At 38.3% G+C, this 16,270-nt stretch overlaps 1 protein-coding gene and 1 pseudogene across 2 annotated transcripts in view; both read right to left on the bottom strand.

Moving 5' to 3' along the window:
- Mylk4 (myosin light chain kinase family member 4) overlaps positions 1-16,270 on the bottom strand; it is a 107,444-nt gene that overhangs the window by 83,157 nt on the left and 8,017 nt on the right. The gene's annotated exons all lie outside the window — the stretch shown is intronic.
- The window catches only part of LOC121433940, a 12,740-nt pseudogene continuing 3,736 nt past the window's right edge, over positions 7,267-16,270 (bottom strand).

Below are 16,270 nucleotides of genomic sequence, written 5' to 3'. Positions count from 1 at the left end.
GCAGATGACAAAAGCTGCTTCGTTCTAATTGCCTGCCTAGCAATTACTTTTACACCTATCATAAAGCACTAGAGAATATGACCATAAAAACAGAAATTGAAGCCGGGAGGTGGTGGCACACGCCTTTAATCCGAGCACTCAGGAGACAGAGGAAGGCCGATCTCTGTGAGTTTGAGACCAACCTGGTCTACAAAAGCTAGCTCCAAACTTACAGAGAAACCCTCTCTCCAAAAAAAAAAAAAAAAAAAAAAAAAAAAAAAAAAAAAAAAAAGGACAGAAGATTTGCTAAAGGGCTTTCATCCAGAACATACAACAGATTGTTACAACTCACTAATAGAATACATCCCAATTTTAAAAGTGGACAAAGGATTTGAAAAGACAGGCAGAAAATAAATATGCGAACATCAAGAATCAGTTATCAGGAAAATGAAAATTCAAATTACAAAAAAATAACATTGCATCCACTAGGAAAGTGTTAATTTTAAAGAGATGGAGAAACAAACATAGCTAGGATGGGGAGAAAGAGAAGCTCTCATCAGACAGAAGATAGGAATGGAAAATGGCCCAGATGCTTTTGAAAGTGGAATATCAGTTTAAGCTGCTTCCCCTAAGTCTAGTACTACTGGTTACATAGGGAAGAGCAATGAAAACACAAGAACATGCAACTCTTGCACATAAACACTGTCAGGTGCAGTGCACACAATAGCCACAATTAGAAACAAACCAAAGTTTTGGTGAGGGGAGACTACAAAGTGGTATGTCCATGCAAATGGAATACTAGTCGGAAGCAAAACATGCATGCTTGCTACAACACGAATGTACTAAAACATGGTGCTAAATGAAAAAAGTCAGAGACAAAGGCCACATACTAAGGGTTCATGTTTATATATATGGTCACACACACACACACACACACACAAAACCAGTCTGCAGGATTTAGCTGTAAATAGGATTTCACTGGATGGTGCTTGATAGTAATGATTACACAACTTACCCAATGTTTTAAAACACTGTTGAACTGTTTATGTGAATTCTATGATCTGCAAACTCTAATTTTGCAAAGAAAACTCAGTTTTAATATGATTCATAAAGTAATCTTGTGAAAAGAAGTGGGGATGGGGTGGGGAGAAGTGCTACTGGGCAGCTTGGAGCTGATGGTTCCAAGTAACCAAGGCTGAGATCCAGGAAGGCATAAATTAAACCCTCAGTACTGGGTCACCTGGGGCTGAAGAAAGGAAAAGGATGCGTGGGAGAGAGTTAGAGTCTGGTAGTTTTCCTCTAGTACAAAATGCCATGTGACATGAGATTTTGTGATTAATAAAAAATGAGTGCTATATGAAGTTAGCTTCTGCCACTTATTATCTCCCCGGAGATAGGATACTTTCAGCCAAGAGGGTAATGATGTTACCAAATGTCCAGACTTGTTTACAGTCCATTTGATATTAGACCTTTAAATTTTCCAAGTGACAGTGAGTAAGTAGCTAAATATTTTGTAACAAAAACCAAGGAGTCTGAAACTCCCAGGCAGGCTGTGGGCATGGTTCACTAGTAGAGTTCTTGCCAGCATATATAACACCCTGCCACGGAAACAAAGAAACAAACTCATGTTTCTTAGGTATGTAATAAATTATCTGTGTGTGCTCCTTTTTCTTTTTAAAATGTGAAAGCAAAAGAGCAGAACTACATAAAATATAAATGGGATCATATAAAGTTAATTTATTTTAAACAGATTAAAACTGTTTTAGTGAATTGTTCCTATAGAGGTTGGGTTAGTTGTTCTTTTAATTATGTGCCATTTTATTTATTTATTGCGGAATTCAAATACCTAGCACTGACTGGATACGTTGTTTAGAAAACAGCACATGATATTTCCTTAGAAACAAAGTACATCATGCAACACTATTCATAAATAAATTGGCGAATAAGTTCCCAAAGTTTATATGACTTTTACACCATTTTGTTATATATCTTTGCTTCCTAACCTAAAAACAAAAACAAACAAAGAAAAGCCTGGATGCTAAGGATGCAGCTCAGTAGGAAAATGCTCTAGGATGCATGAGGTCCTGGGTTTGGTTCCCACTGCAGTAAAAAAAAATGAATGAGTTTAAAATATTTTAAAGTTCAAACCTGAAGAGGCAATACAAGAAGAGTACAGTACATAGCTGTATACGATTTTCTTATTGTCACCGAGTGTCAGTGTTTTCTACGTCTGCTGTTTCTGTCTCCATTTCTGCAGCTGCGGTTTTTATGGGACTTCGTTCCTACCTGCAGAAGCATGTCTCCTCAGAAAGAAGACCTTTCTCACATAACAGGGCCCATCAATGATCCCATAGTGCATTTTCTGCAGTCTTTTTAAAAATCCTCTTTTCTCTATTTAGGAAGCAGTCGCTCCATTCTTTTTCCTTTTATTCCACATGAAATTATTATTTTTGAAAACTCCTGACAAATACAGCTTCATAAATGATCACAGCTTATATTACCTGACTGTGCCTCATGGAACCAAGTTAGACACATGGCAAGAAAGTCAAAGAAATATTATAATTTTCTCAGGATATCCCAACAGGTGGCACACAGTGTTAACCTATGCTATCATTAGTTAGCAAAGGTAAATTGATGGTCTGATTATGGCAGTATCCACCAGATTTCTCTACTATAAATATATTTTCAATGTCTAAATGATATGTAAATTAAGGAACTCCGTGGGTATCCCGTGTTCTACCAGTTCATGCCCAGGTCTTTAGTATCTATTCTTGATTGGATGGATTACAATGGTGCTTAGGGAACAGTGGGTTTCTGAGCCTACCATTTCTTCCACACTCACTAACTGATGTTCTCTTACATCACAATGCTTCCATCCCAAACCACATCTTTCCCTTTTAAGTGTCAGTATAAAGTCAGCCCAAACCAAACCAAACACACACACACAAGGAGAGAAAAGGAAAAAGAAAAAAAAAAGAAACACCTTACATTCTTCATTTTGATGCTCAAGCTGTTGCAAAAGCTGTACTTTTGACACACCAATAATGTCTTGATTACTCTCTACTTCCTCTACATTTTTATTCTATTTCTGGAATTTTCCACTCCTTCAAGGAATGGTGGTTCTTTTTAAAGAAGAACGACCTTTCAAAAATCAAAACCAGTGCATGAAGATGTTCTAAAAAAACCACGAAGCGCTGGGCATAGGGATGCTCTTTGCTACTGTGGTGTCATTGCTTCTGGTCATGACAATGAAAATGATTGTGTTCTATGTTATGTGCTAATTCACACGTATTTATAATTCCATTCCAATGCCGTAGGTTTCCTTCTGCCTCATTCCACATCCCTCATATGTATTTCCCTTCTGTTGGTTCTTTAAGTCTAAAAAGGAAAGAAGAAAGCAAGATACTTGCTACAAGGTAAAATTCACACCACTGCGAGACTATCCATTCTAAACAAGCGGAGGGCATCTAGGAGGCTGCTGCCCACTTATGAAACCCCCATTCTGTGGCATGAATCATCGCTTGCTAGCTTTAGGAATTGGGAGAAGAGCATATTTATATTAGCAGGCTTAGAAATGCTTTTCTACCTTCTAAATTGGAAGAGGATTTCAGGAGCTAGAAGCAGCTTATGATAGCAACGAGGCATGAAATTACAGAAGCGCAAGCCTCAAGTCATGCTCCCTCACCAAAGCTGGCGGGCTTCTCCCAGTGGGCAAGGCTCAGGGGAGAAATTTTCCACAAGGAAAAACCCTGAAGTAGGGGGCACAGTAACGGCTGATCGGGAGACCTGTGAAAACCTCACCTACCACTGGGGTATGTTGTTTCTCTGAAAGGTAAAAGAAAACGGGGCAACTACAGAATAGTTCCGATTAAGTTGCTAGTGTTTATGGTTTATGTTCAAAAGTATTGAAGAATTTGAGTACACATTTTTTGGTGGTCTGAAAGGATACATTGTAGCCAGTAGGAGACTGAAAGGCACTGCCAAGCCAGTTCTCACCCAGAACAAATGCTCACTGTGAAGGAGCTGGACCAGTGGTGGGTGCTGCTACTCTCACTCACTTGGTAGGAAATGAAAACTCAGCTAAACATTATTAAAGGCACTTTGAGTACAGCCTTGGAACATGTCAGAGTTTTATTTCAAAGGAGCAGATAATATTCTTGATAGTATCATAGCGTCTTTTTTATATTTAAAAATTAATTATGGAGTAAAGATGTAGCTCATGGGAAAGAGTATCTGCCTCTGGTATTCAATCTCCAGCACTACCAATAATAATGATAATAATAATACATTGCAATAAAACATTAAAATCAAATGTGAATATGAGAGTTGTTTAAATAGGATAGTATCTTCAAGAGAAAAAGTACCACCATTTCATTAGCCATATTTAACAATACAAGAATAAATGTAGTGGTCAAGTTGGGAGAAAAATGAAAGAATCTAGAACAGTATTTGTGGTAGGTTCCGATTTTTTTGTTTGTTTTGTTTTGTTTGAGACAGGTCTCATTATGTAGCTCTGGCTGTCCTGGAACTCTCTATGTTGACCAGGCTGGCCTCAAACTCATAAAGATCCCACCTGCCTCTGCCTCCCTAGTGCTGGGACAATTGTGACCAAATACATTTTGAATTTTTATGGATAAAAAGATACACTGTCAATAAATATTAAGTAAAGAATAATATATAGAGAAAAATAATAAAAAAATGTCAGACAAGATTGTCGCAACAAATATGACCTATCTGCTTTTCTAAAGTTACTCACTGGTCTGCAAGCATTTGTTTTCTTTTTAACATAAATGAAATTCCATTAAAATAAAACAAACTTGCCACAATAAAGAGATTAGCCTAGTGGGAACCCATGGCATTACAGGGAGTGAGCTGAGGTTTGAAGTTGAGATTCACTTACTGTGTAAATTCAGAGTGGCTACGTGGCCATCCTAAGCTTTGGTTCTTCTCATCTATTAAATGAGAGTAGTACCATGTACCTCACAGAGATGAGGGGTAAGAAATGAGGTGAAAGTGGTTAATGTTTCAGAGGGACTTGACAGATGGTAACTTTTGCGATTATTATTGGTACTATTATTGCTATTAATATTACTAAATCCCCCAAACAAAAGATACCAGCTAAAAATTTAATCTAGATTTTAGAAGGCAAAATATTTCTGAGTATTTTAATTCATTATTCCACAGTGCACCCATAAAATATTTTTTTTCCTTTCACTGGACTGTTACACAATACAAAAGAACTGTATGCATAGCTTAAGGAGAATGACCGTTCCTCAAGCCACCACCAGGCCACACAGCCCTAAACCCCATTGTTTTACTTCCTCTCCAACTAACTTCCATGTTTTTAGATGATTGTTGTGTTTTCATTATAGTTACTTCCCTGTGTATTGTAAACATGTAACTTTATGACAGGTTAGGATTTGTGTGTAAATGGACCCATATTGTTTGAATTCTTTTGTATCTTTTTTCAATCAAATCATCTTTCTCTGGTTTATTATATTGTTATGTTGCTAGTTTTACTTATGTAACATTCCATTGTAAAACTATATAATTTATGCTTTATGTTTTATACTATTGATTGATTTGTAGATGTTTTTAGTTTAAGGCTTCTACAAACACTACAGTGCATATAAATATAAGTACCAATATATTGACACTAGTGCCCAAGTGATGCTTTTAACACTTTTTGCAAATTAAGTGACCATGTAATAATTAGACATTTAAATTGTGTCTCTAATTACTAAGGTTGTACCTATATTATATATACATATATATATATGCAATGTTTTACGTCAATTAAATGCACATGTAAGGATTTTAATCTCGTATCACTATTTAGAAATTTTCAAATATGTCTTAAATATTATGTTTGATATATTACATTTTGTTTATAACATTTATAACTAAATTTGTATTGTGCTTGATATTATTGTATTTTATTTTCTAGGTACTTCATAATTTAAACTTCCCAAATAGAACTTTTTTATGAATTAGAGTAGGCTCACTATTTTCATATGTTCGTTCATCATCTCTTATGGAAAAGCCTATTTTTTTTACTAAGATTTAAGACCATCTCCTTCCTGTGGTAATAGCCGAATGTTTGGGGGCTGTCTTTTGACAGGCTCCCCCACCCACTGAGGATGTCCTAGCTACTGTAAGCACATTTAAAGTATTTTAGCATCTGCTTGTTAGTTTACACACACCTGTGGCGTATAGACTGGGATGGAATTGAATCTATAAATGAGTTTGGCAATAATTTACATCTTATACTAAAGGGTGTTAGGAACTGCAAATATGGAATATTACTTAATTTGTCATACTCCTTTATACTTTCTTTCAAGGATATTCTACAACTTACCTCCTCTGAAGGAAAAATAAAACCCCTCTACATATCTTCCAACAGATTTATTCTTAGGTAATTCATATTTGTGATGCTACATGCTTTGTTTTCAGGCTTCTTTCTACCTGTGCCTATTTACAATATTGACTACTTTAAGCAGATAACTTATTAAACTGCTATCACTCAAAATAATTTTTCTATACATAATTCTTTTGATGTATACAACCCACAAATAAAGATGTCTCTCTTTTGTTACAGTTCCCTATCCTCTTATTCCATAGTCTTTTTCTTACATCATGGCACTTCTAGTAAAACATGGAGTAGAAATAGTTTGACATAGCCGGGCGGTGGTGGCGCACGCCTTTAATCCCAGCACTCGGGAGGCAGAGGCAGGCGGATCTCTGTGAGTTCGAGACCAGCCTGGTCTACAAGAGCTAGTTCCAGGACAGGCTCCAAAACCACAGGGAAACCCTGTCTCGAAAAACCAAAAAAAAAAAAAAAAAAAAAAAAAAAGAAATAGTTTGACATTTATTATTTAAATCGTCTTAGGTGAAATGTAATATCATCAGCGTTTTTTGTTTCTGCCATTCCGTTTGGGATGGCGTGACATCTGTTGTGGTTTTAATTTGAGTTTAATTTTATATCTCTGTTTGGTTATTCAAATACCCTATTGTGGAACTTTTACTCATTTACAATGGAGTTATTTTGTTTTACTATTGTAGTGAGGTCTCTTTCCTTATTCAGAACACAAATCTATTTCCTCTATTTCTTCCCAAAAAGAGTGTAGTTTCATTTTCCTAAAGTTCTCTCCTCTCTCTCTCTCTCTCTCTCTCTCTCTCTCTCTCTCTCTCAAATGTTGTTGTTTAATGGTGAAGCTTAGTGCCCTCCAGCACCAGGACCGGCATGGAGTCGAAGCAGCAGGGACGGCTGGGTGACCCCATGGAGCCTCACAAGGCGAAGAGGACTAGGAAGGCAACCATCAAACAGAAGAGCCCCATGGCCTCAGACAGGGCAAAGCCCAGAATGGGATAGGAGAAGAGCTGTTGCTTGAGAGACAAGTTTCTGGCATTGCCAATAATCAAGCTACCAAACACTGTTCCAATGCCAGCCCTGGAGCCAGCCACACCAACAGTGGCAGCCCCAGCACCAATAAACTTGGCAGCTGTGTCAATGTCCAGGGAAACAACACTGGTCTGGAATTCCCATCTGGCTACCTGGAGAGGGGAGCTGCTGCAGCAAGGCTGTGTAGATGGGGCCTCCAGTCTACTCAAGAGGGAAACAGACACAGGCCTGATTCAACCCCTGGTACAGAAGCGGATCAGAACTGGAGTGCCTTGGTGGTCTACATTTTTCAATCTCTCAGCTTTAGCCCTTGGTCTAAAGTTTTCTTTTTTAATTAAAAAAAAAAATTGTACCTCAAGCTGACCTTACAGTTATTTATAGAGATTGTTTGGTCTCTGCCTCTCAATTGCATGGGTTACAGGAACAAGTCACTATGCCTAGCATCCAAAAATGTCTTTTCAACAAATGCATTTAAATTTTGATAAAGTCAAATTTCACTTTTTTTCATGATCAACACTACTTGTGTCCTCCCTAAAAAACCATCTACACAAAGTCATAAAGAGCTGTGTATGCGTTACAGAATTAATTCACTATTGACATCAGTGATCTATTTTGAATTCATCGCTTTTCATATGGAATAAGGTAAAAGCCAACGTTCATTTCTTTTCTTTTCTCTCTCCCTTTTTCTCTCTTTTGGATAATTAAATATTGGTGGCACCAATTACCAATCTCCAAAAAATTCTAAATACTTTTTAAAGGAGTATGTCTTAAATTTCCCCCTTTTTCTTACCATTCTACCCAGATGGCACTCAGCAAAGCCCCATGGATCCCTTACATATTTCCAGAAGTTCCCCAAAGACTCAACTGTGTTCACAGCTGTCAATCAGTGAGGCCACTGCTGAAGGCCTTACTAGTGGCTTTGCCGAGGATGCCCACCTACAAAGGTGCTTTGAGCAGGTGTTCCTTGAGCCTTCCTTGAAGGCCAGAGGAAAGCTGAGAACATGGGAGCTTTGGGCCTCCCCGATCTTGGAGAAAACCTGTTTATCTGAAAGTTTTTCTCATCTCTGACTTTCAGCTCTCTTGCAATTGGACTTCTAATCCAGTTCAGTACAGGAGGAGGAAAAAGAATGTGTGACATATCCATCACATCTCTTTTGTCAATCCTAGTGCTAGAGAAAAACCAGTTTTTCCTTTCTAGATTTGCTTCTTTTTTTCTTCCTAGATGACTATTTCACTCTCCCATCTAAAAATGCTTTCTCTTTTCTTTGTAAGGGTTCTCTAAATATCTAAACCAGCAATAAGTCTTCATCCGACTTTTACATGTTTAAAAGCCCCAGTCAGGTGGTTTTCCCAGAAGAAACAGAATGTTCCAAACATTAGCCTTGAGCAAAATGAGTTAAGCTTACACATTAGGCCTGCCCAATTGCTTTCACCCACTAATTCTGTTCCAGCACAGCCCACAGCATGTGAGGCCCTGAGCTGGCAAGGGGAAGAACTTTACCCTCTGGTGGAGGTTGGCAGGAGAAGTGGAAACAGACATAGAAACTTGCAGTTGGGATACTGCCAGGTAATTGCTATGAGGGACAGCCAGGGTCAAATAAGCATATGGCAAAGAGCAGCAAAACGGCCTGGGGCCAGGGAGATGCTAACAATAGCACCTCTATCAGGGAGGTAACAGGGGTCCAAGCCTAGTGGAAGGCTAGGAAAGTACTCTGTGAAAGGAGGCATGGCGTGCAAGGGTGGGGAGCTGGATGTGAACATAAAAGCCACCTTGAGTGTTCCTGATCATTAAACATCACAACAGTGCTTGTTGAAGCAGAAAAGTCATAAAGTTAAAAAAGTGTCTTGAATAAAGCTTTGCTGCTTGTAAGTCAGGTTTAATACAGAATGTTGTCAAATGTTCATAAGATAAAGAGACATGCTTTCTCTAATAACATGAGAATATTCAGTATTGGAATGGAAAAATCAAAAAGTATTATCCTGATACCAGTTGTGTATTCTGCAATTCAGTACTGAGCCTAAATTGCTCGTTGGTATACCCTTCACTGGTTAAGAGCAATGTTATCTACATAATGCCTCCCACTAAACTGAAATCCTAAATACTACCTTCACTTCTAACTGTAAGGTACAAATGTAGTGTAGTTAAGATGTGGATGTCCTTCTGTATATATGTTGCTTTTCTTGGTTGATGAATGAACCTGTTTTGGCCAATGGCTTAACAGAGTACAGCTAGGCAGGAAATCTGAAAAAAAGATATATAGAAACAGTAGGTGGAGTCAAAGAGAGGCCATGTAGCTGCTGAAGGAGACAAATACCAGAATCTTATTCAGTAAGCCATAGCCTTGTGGTGATACACAGATGAATAGAAATGGGTTAATTTAAGATATAAGAGCTAGCTATGAATATGCTTAAGCCATTTGCCAGACAGTGTTGTAATTAATATAGTTTTTGTGTGATTATTCGAATCTGGGTGGTTGGGAACGAATGAGCAGTCTCCACTTTACAAAATGATGCCCAGCATTTGGCAATGTACAAAAAGCCTAAGAAAGATTTAAAAATGGGCTTTTACACTCACAAAAATGGGAGTCAATTGGAGCTTCTTGACAGCAGCATTTTTTCAGATAGACTCTTTGTGCTGGTGGCAAGCAGAGGCATGATTCCTTTAAGAAAAGGCTTCCTGACTCAGCATTAGCAGCAAAAACTACATGTCTTTGTTAAGAAATGGTGGCTTCCTGGTCCATGCTGGCTCTTTTGTGAGGTTCTGCGTTTAAATGGGGTTTGTGAGCAATGTGCTACTAGTTGTTTAATGGCAGCAAAGACCCGCTGCATCTAGAGCTGGGGTGGTTAGCATGGTTGGCAGAGGCAGTGAACATATCTCCACCATGTTGGACTGGGCAGAGCTAACAAGCAGGGCTGTAGAGTTGGTCCTAGCCACACCTGCTTAACATTTAAATAAAATGGTGCTCCTGGTAAGAAAATGATTGCAGATATGCAATAAAGACAGATTCAGACAAAAATAAACCTCTGAACAGGTCACAGTGTGATTTAAAAAATGTACATAAGCTTGGGAGAGAAAGGAACAAAAGTATAGACAGTTATAAAAAGACTGGCAGTCATAGATTAAAGGAGTAAAGACAGTAAAAATAAATATTGAAAAGTAAAAAAAGAAGCCACATAAAGATGAAAAATATACAGAGAGTCTGGATTATATATATTATTGTGCATTCTTTTAATATTTTGACTGTGAATGAGCTAAGTACAGAGAAGCATTTCATCGTATGAGCTGTTAAACTAAACCAACATATATATTTTAAAGGTGTCTTAACTTTAAATTTGGAGTCTAAGGACATGTTACTTTGGAAAAGAGGCTCTGCTTTTGTTTCTACAGAGGATTGGAAACTGTGGATTCCTTCCAGGTTTATGGAGTTTGATGAAATAAGACTCTCTGAAAGATCTCCGTGAACTCTGAAAATACTTTACCCATCAAACAACAGGAAGCATTTTGAGGAAAGCAATGCCCAAATTCCCTAAATGACTGTTTATGAATGTTTGTTTTCATTTAAAGAGGGATATGATATAGAAATGAATACTTTACATAGGCATGGGGTTTGGTTTATTGATACACATAAGGTCAATTTTATTATCTGTATATTTCTACTTTTGTTTAAGGTATTATGTTTATGCAACTCATTTAAAAAATGTAATATATAATTACATATGGCTTAATAGATAATCATCTATAATAGTCAAACTATAGTCATGTTAGTTAAGTTTTCTAGATGTACAGAGACATATTTCAGATGAATAGCTATTCTTTAAATCTTTCAAAGTCCTACAGAATATGGCATTTAAAATGTTTTAAGAACTTGGACTTTTCTCAACAGTGAGACATGTCTGCTTCTGGCAGCACCAATTACTTTACAGAGGTTGATGGGCACTGAAGAAACTTATTATGAAATTTGTATTTAGTGTGACAAGGCTAGCCATTTGGGCAAGAAACTGCTCTTGCCTGGATTGCTTGATGGCATGCTGTATGAACTGGGTATGCAGGACTCACAGAAAAGTGACTGCTGAACTTTCCAAAAGATGTAATATTCCTTCAGAGTTTCTACTTCACAGAAGAAACTACCAGGAATTCTTCAGGGCACAGAAGAAAGTAACTGACAAACTGCCAATATAGGTGAAACAAATTTTCTGTTTCATCTACAAGTCTGCTAGATACTAAGAGTCTATAGGCTGAAGATGGATGCCCCAACATTACAGAAGAATTTTGGGTGACTGTCCAGGCAGCAAGATGTCTCTGTCAATTCTAGAGGTTTGGAAGTTTCTTACAATGAACTTCCTGTTTACTCAGACAATATTATACCCTTCTCAGGTCTTTGATAGGGTTGAAGATAGTCATAGTTACTTTCCTCTCATGACTTAGTCAAGTTATTTTTAAATAGGATAACTATTGAAACATTTAGCATATGATTCTAGTTTGATGTTCATACTGGTTGTAATTCTAATTTTTATGCACAGTTTTGCCTCTACTTTTTCCTGGACAATACTTGATACTTGTTCTTGTTGTATATAGTTTGTGTTAGATTTAGAACTCTCCTATTTAGACAAAAGCGGTTTGTGATGTGGGAACTCCTTCAGCCAATAGTTTTTAAGATATCAGCCCACTTTGGGCATGGTCTCATGTACTCTAAATGCAGACAAAAAGTGTGCATGGGTCTCTTGGCTGCTGAATTCAGTTCCAGTTCCCAGTGCACACAGAGGACTGTGGATTGCTACTCTTTCTGTGAGTTTATCCCCAAATAAATAAATTTTTGTTATACTCCACTCTGGGCTATTGTAGAACTCTTTTGTATGCCAACAAGTTAAGTAGAAAAGCTTAGCAGAACTCAAAATGAAAAGAAAAACTATACTTAAGTGATGAAAGTTTCATTATAAAGGAGACTCAAATGGAAAGTGTGTGTAGGGAGGGGGGCAAGCCCTGATTGAATGAAATCTTGCGTATTGTTGACAGTTGGCACAACCCTATGAAGCCCTCCAAAGTCTTGGACCCATGGGATGCTGACAAAGGTGATTCCCCATGTGGGCCAGGCTCAACATGGATGGCAAAGCTTTCCTCAGAAGTCTAAGTACCAGTGTTTAATAATAATTGGTCAGCATGTGCAAGGACTAGCAACCTCATCTTCCTCTTCCCCGGTATTTATGGCCTGAGACTGCTGGCCTTCAGAGACCTCCTACCCAGGCTAACTAATACCTCCTGCCTTACCACCCGATTCTGGGATGTACATAATAAACATACTGAGATGTCAGTGGCAGGATATAGAGTTAAAAGAAACTCCCACCTTATCCCGGCCATACTGGATGTGTGTCTGTCATTTCTTCATTCCATCCCCACAGCTACTCAGGGTGTGTAGTCAGCTTTCTATTGCTCTAACTAAAGGCTTGAAACAACTTTAAAGAAGAAAAGGCTATCTGGAATCACAATTTTGGAAGTTCGATCAGAATAAGTTGATTCCATTGTCTTTGGGCCTGTGGTGAGGCAATAGAACATCAGGGTAGAAAAACGAAGGGAAGAAAGTTGCCTCGTGACAGCCAGAAAGCAAGAAAGGAAAGAGGAAGGGGCTAGGACTCCAGACACCTTTCCAATGACCTATTACTCCTTTCAGAAAGGTCTGCCATCTCCCAATAGCGCCACAGGTTGGCAAATACGGCTTCAGTGCATGAGCCTTTGGGAGACTCCTCAGTTCCAAACTACAGCAGTATGGCCAGGGGTTCAGGCAGAGTGTTCCATGCTCTTGTTTCTGCTTATAAAGGCATGCTACCCTCTCTCACTTCAGTGTATTCACCACCAGGAATCTACTGCTATTTTTTTTAATCGGAGGATCATCCTACAGACAAAATTGATTAAATCACTGTTCAAGTTCCAAACCCAGGTAACCCTGGGCATTGCCCTATTTGCATAACACAGGCACCTTTTCACTCAGGAAAACCCCAGTTAGGGAAGATCTGTGCCAGCTGGAAAACGATCAGATACATTTTTTTTTCTGTGCTACAAATGAAACTGGCTAGAGACTGGGTATAAAGTATGCAAACACAAAGCCCTTTGAAGTTGTTTTGTAGGGACTTCTAGAACCTGCCAGAAACCAGCAAAACATGAGCTAGCCACCTCTAGTTGAACGTGTACAGAAGAAGCCTGCTCACTCAGCTGATGTCCTCTGCTGTTACAAATTCACCATTCATACAAAACAAGATATTTCTCACTGAAAGGAGCATGTAAAACATGTGACCTGGGCCAAGACATGACTGTCTTTTCCTGAGTATAAGGCACAGGACAGTATACTTCTTACCATCCTACTGGTAAGTAGTTCCTCCCCTTTTCCTATAAACCAGATCAATGCCCACAGATGACACGATAAATCTGAACACATTTCCTGTGTCAGTGTCAACAGAAGCCCTTTCTGTTTAAGAAAATCTGATGCCAGAACCCTGGCTTATATGTGCGTGAGACAGTGAGCTGGTAGTACCCATGTCAACCAAGAGCCCTTACAACTACCAGGACGTCACAAGTATGGAAGAAATTAATTTTTAAAAATACATATACTTTTTTATCAATAAAGGTAAGGAAAGAGAATTTAAAAGTCCTCTTTGTAGTACCAAAAAATCCATCATGTAATAGAATAAACTAATTAGCAAGAGATTGTAGAAAAGAGAAACATAAGCTTTGAGGAGGGTAGGAGAACCATGGAGTAATAGCAGCAAATGGTCACAGGGCTAGCTTTGATGAAGGTGGCATAAGATGGCTGAGAATCTTGCTGCATGGAATGAACTAGATTCGAATATGGACATGAGGATGAGAGACAATGCTCAGAGGTCCAGCAGCCCGAAGAGGCTCTCAGTACACCCGTGTTCAAACACTGAGTCTGGGTAACACTATGGTTGTGTTCACTGAACTTCTGGGTTAGAAGGTCTTATTCCAGCCTCTGAGGACTGCATAGCTCTCACTCAACTCTGAGACAGGAGAGAGAAGGCAGTTTACACAGCTCAAAGTAAGCACTCAAGGACAGATGAAAGCCATCAGGGATATCCTAGAGAAGAACATCTAATTCTAGGTTTTTGGTTCGAAAAGATTTCATTTCTTGTAATTTTACAACAGAGTTTACATGTATTTGAGTTTAAGCTGATTCAAAAACAAACTAAGTTTGACTAAGCAATACTAAATAGTGATTTTTTTTTAAAAAGTGCTTGCTGGTATGGTTATTTTTCCTACCATCACCAACTAGTGGAGAAAACCTTGAACTTCAAAGAGCTAAGGTTTGAGAAGAAATGTAGGGCCATTATACTATTTTACTTTCATTCAGGTCTCACAATTGAGGGTGAGGTTCTTATCCTTCCTTAATATTTGGAAACAGACCAGAAGTCAAGTAGCTTTGCCCAGGGCCAAACTATGACTCATTCAGTTCCAGATAACTTGAAATTAAATCTAGTACACTGTTACCTCATGCTACATTCATATGGCTCAATTTTATTCTTGTCTTCGGGAGTAAATTAGATAGATAGATAGATAGATAGATAGATAGATAGATAGATAAATGATGTGGAGAATTTCCTTATTTCTATATGTGAGCAAATGGCATGTGCAAAAGGAATAGCATGAAGATAGGGTAGAACACATGGCTAGTATGCACAAGGCCTTGGCTTCAATCTCCACCACAAAAGAACAACAATGAAATTAGAAAATGGGGCCTCTCAGAGACTGAGCCACCTTCCTTCCTCACAGAAATGATATTTCTGTTGGCGGAAGTTTCCTGTTTCAGAGCTGCTCGGTCCCAAATACCCGGGAGCTGCTTCCCAAATCACCACACAAAGGCTTCATATTACTTAGAAATGCTCGAGCAATAGCTCAGGCTTATCATTAACTAGTTTTTACATTAAAAGCTAACCCATATCCCTTATTTACTTATGCTCTGCCACATGGAGGTACCTTTTCTCAGTACAGTTTTTTTGGGAGAACGTGGGTGTAGTTTTATAGGTTACTTCCTGCTCTCTCTTGGTCAGTTTCTCCTCTGACTCCACTCGTCTCCTTCCCGTCATTCTTAGTTTGGTCATCCTGCCTATACTTCCTGCCTGACTACTGGGCAATGATCATTTTATTAAACCAACCCGAGAGACAAATCTTTATAGTGTACAAGAGGATTTTTCCACAGCATTTCCCCATTTGTCTAACTAGAAAGGAAGGTTTTAACTTTCACATTAAGATTATATACAACAAAAACAGTTACCAAGAAACACTTACAGTTACAATATCCAGTCTGTTTGTATTTGGCAAAATAAAAGAAAATATTTTATCATCTATCTTACCTTTGTGAGTCCAAAGTTTCTTATCTAATTTACCTTTTATCATAAATAAGGAAAACTGTAACTACCTAGTCTTCAACTCCATCAAAAAATTCAGAAGGGTGAACTGTTACATAATGACAAGAACCACAAGTTACCTGGACAGTCACCGAAAGTTCCTCTGTAACATTGGGACATCAAGCTCTGGCCTACAGGCCTAGTATATCTGACAGACTTTCCTCTGAAGCAGGGTATCTTAAAGGACTGTGTTACTTTGTATTGGCAAAGTTCAACAGTTGCTTTTCTTATGTCCTGCTGGTCTAGTTTGGGAAGTAACTGTCAGCAATTGAGGCAAGGGTAGTTTCTTTGCCCGCATGGCTAGCTTTTGCCATAAAGGAAACAAACTCCATATGGAGTTTCTTCAATGCCCATCATCCTCTTTGAAGTAATTAGTGCTGCCAGAAGTACACATGTCTCACTGCCAAGAAAAGTCTAAGTTATTAAAACATTTTAAATGCCATATTGTGTAAGTCTCTGAAGTGTTTGAAGATTTCT

This window comes from Microtus oregoni, unplaced genomic scaffold (assembly GCF_018167655.1).
Source record: "Microtus oregoni isolate MIOR12 unplaced genomic scaffold, Mior012 000042F_ref0000377, whole genome shotgun sequence".
In the NCBI taxonomy this organism is placed as follows: Eukaryota; Metazoa; Chordata; class Mammalia; order Rodentia; family Cricetidae; genus Microtus; species Microtus oregoni.
This window is presented reverse-complemented; position numbering and strand designations above follow the sequence as displayed.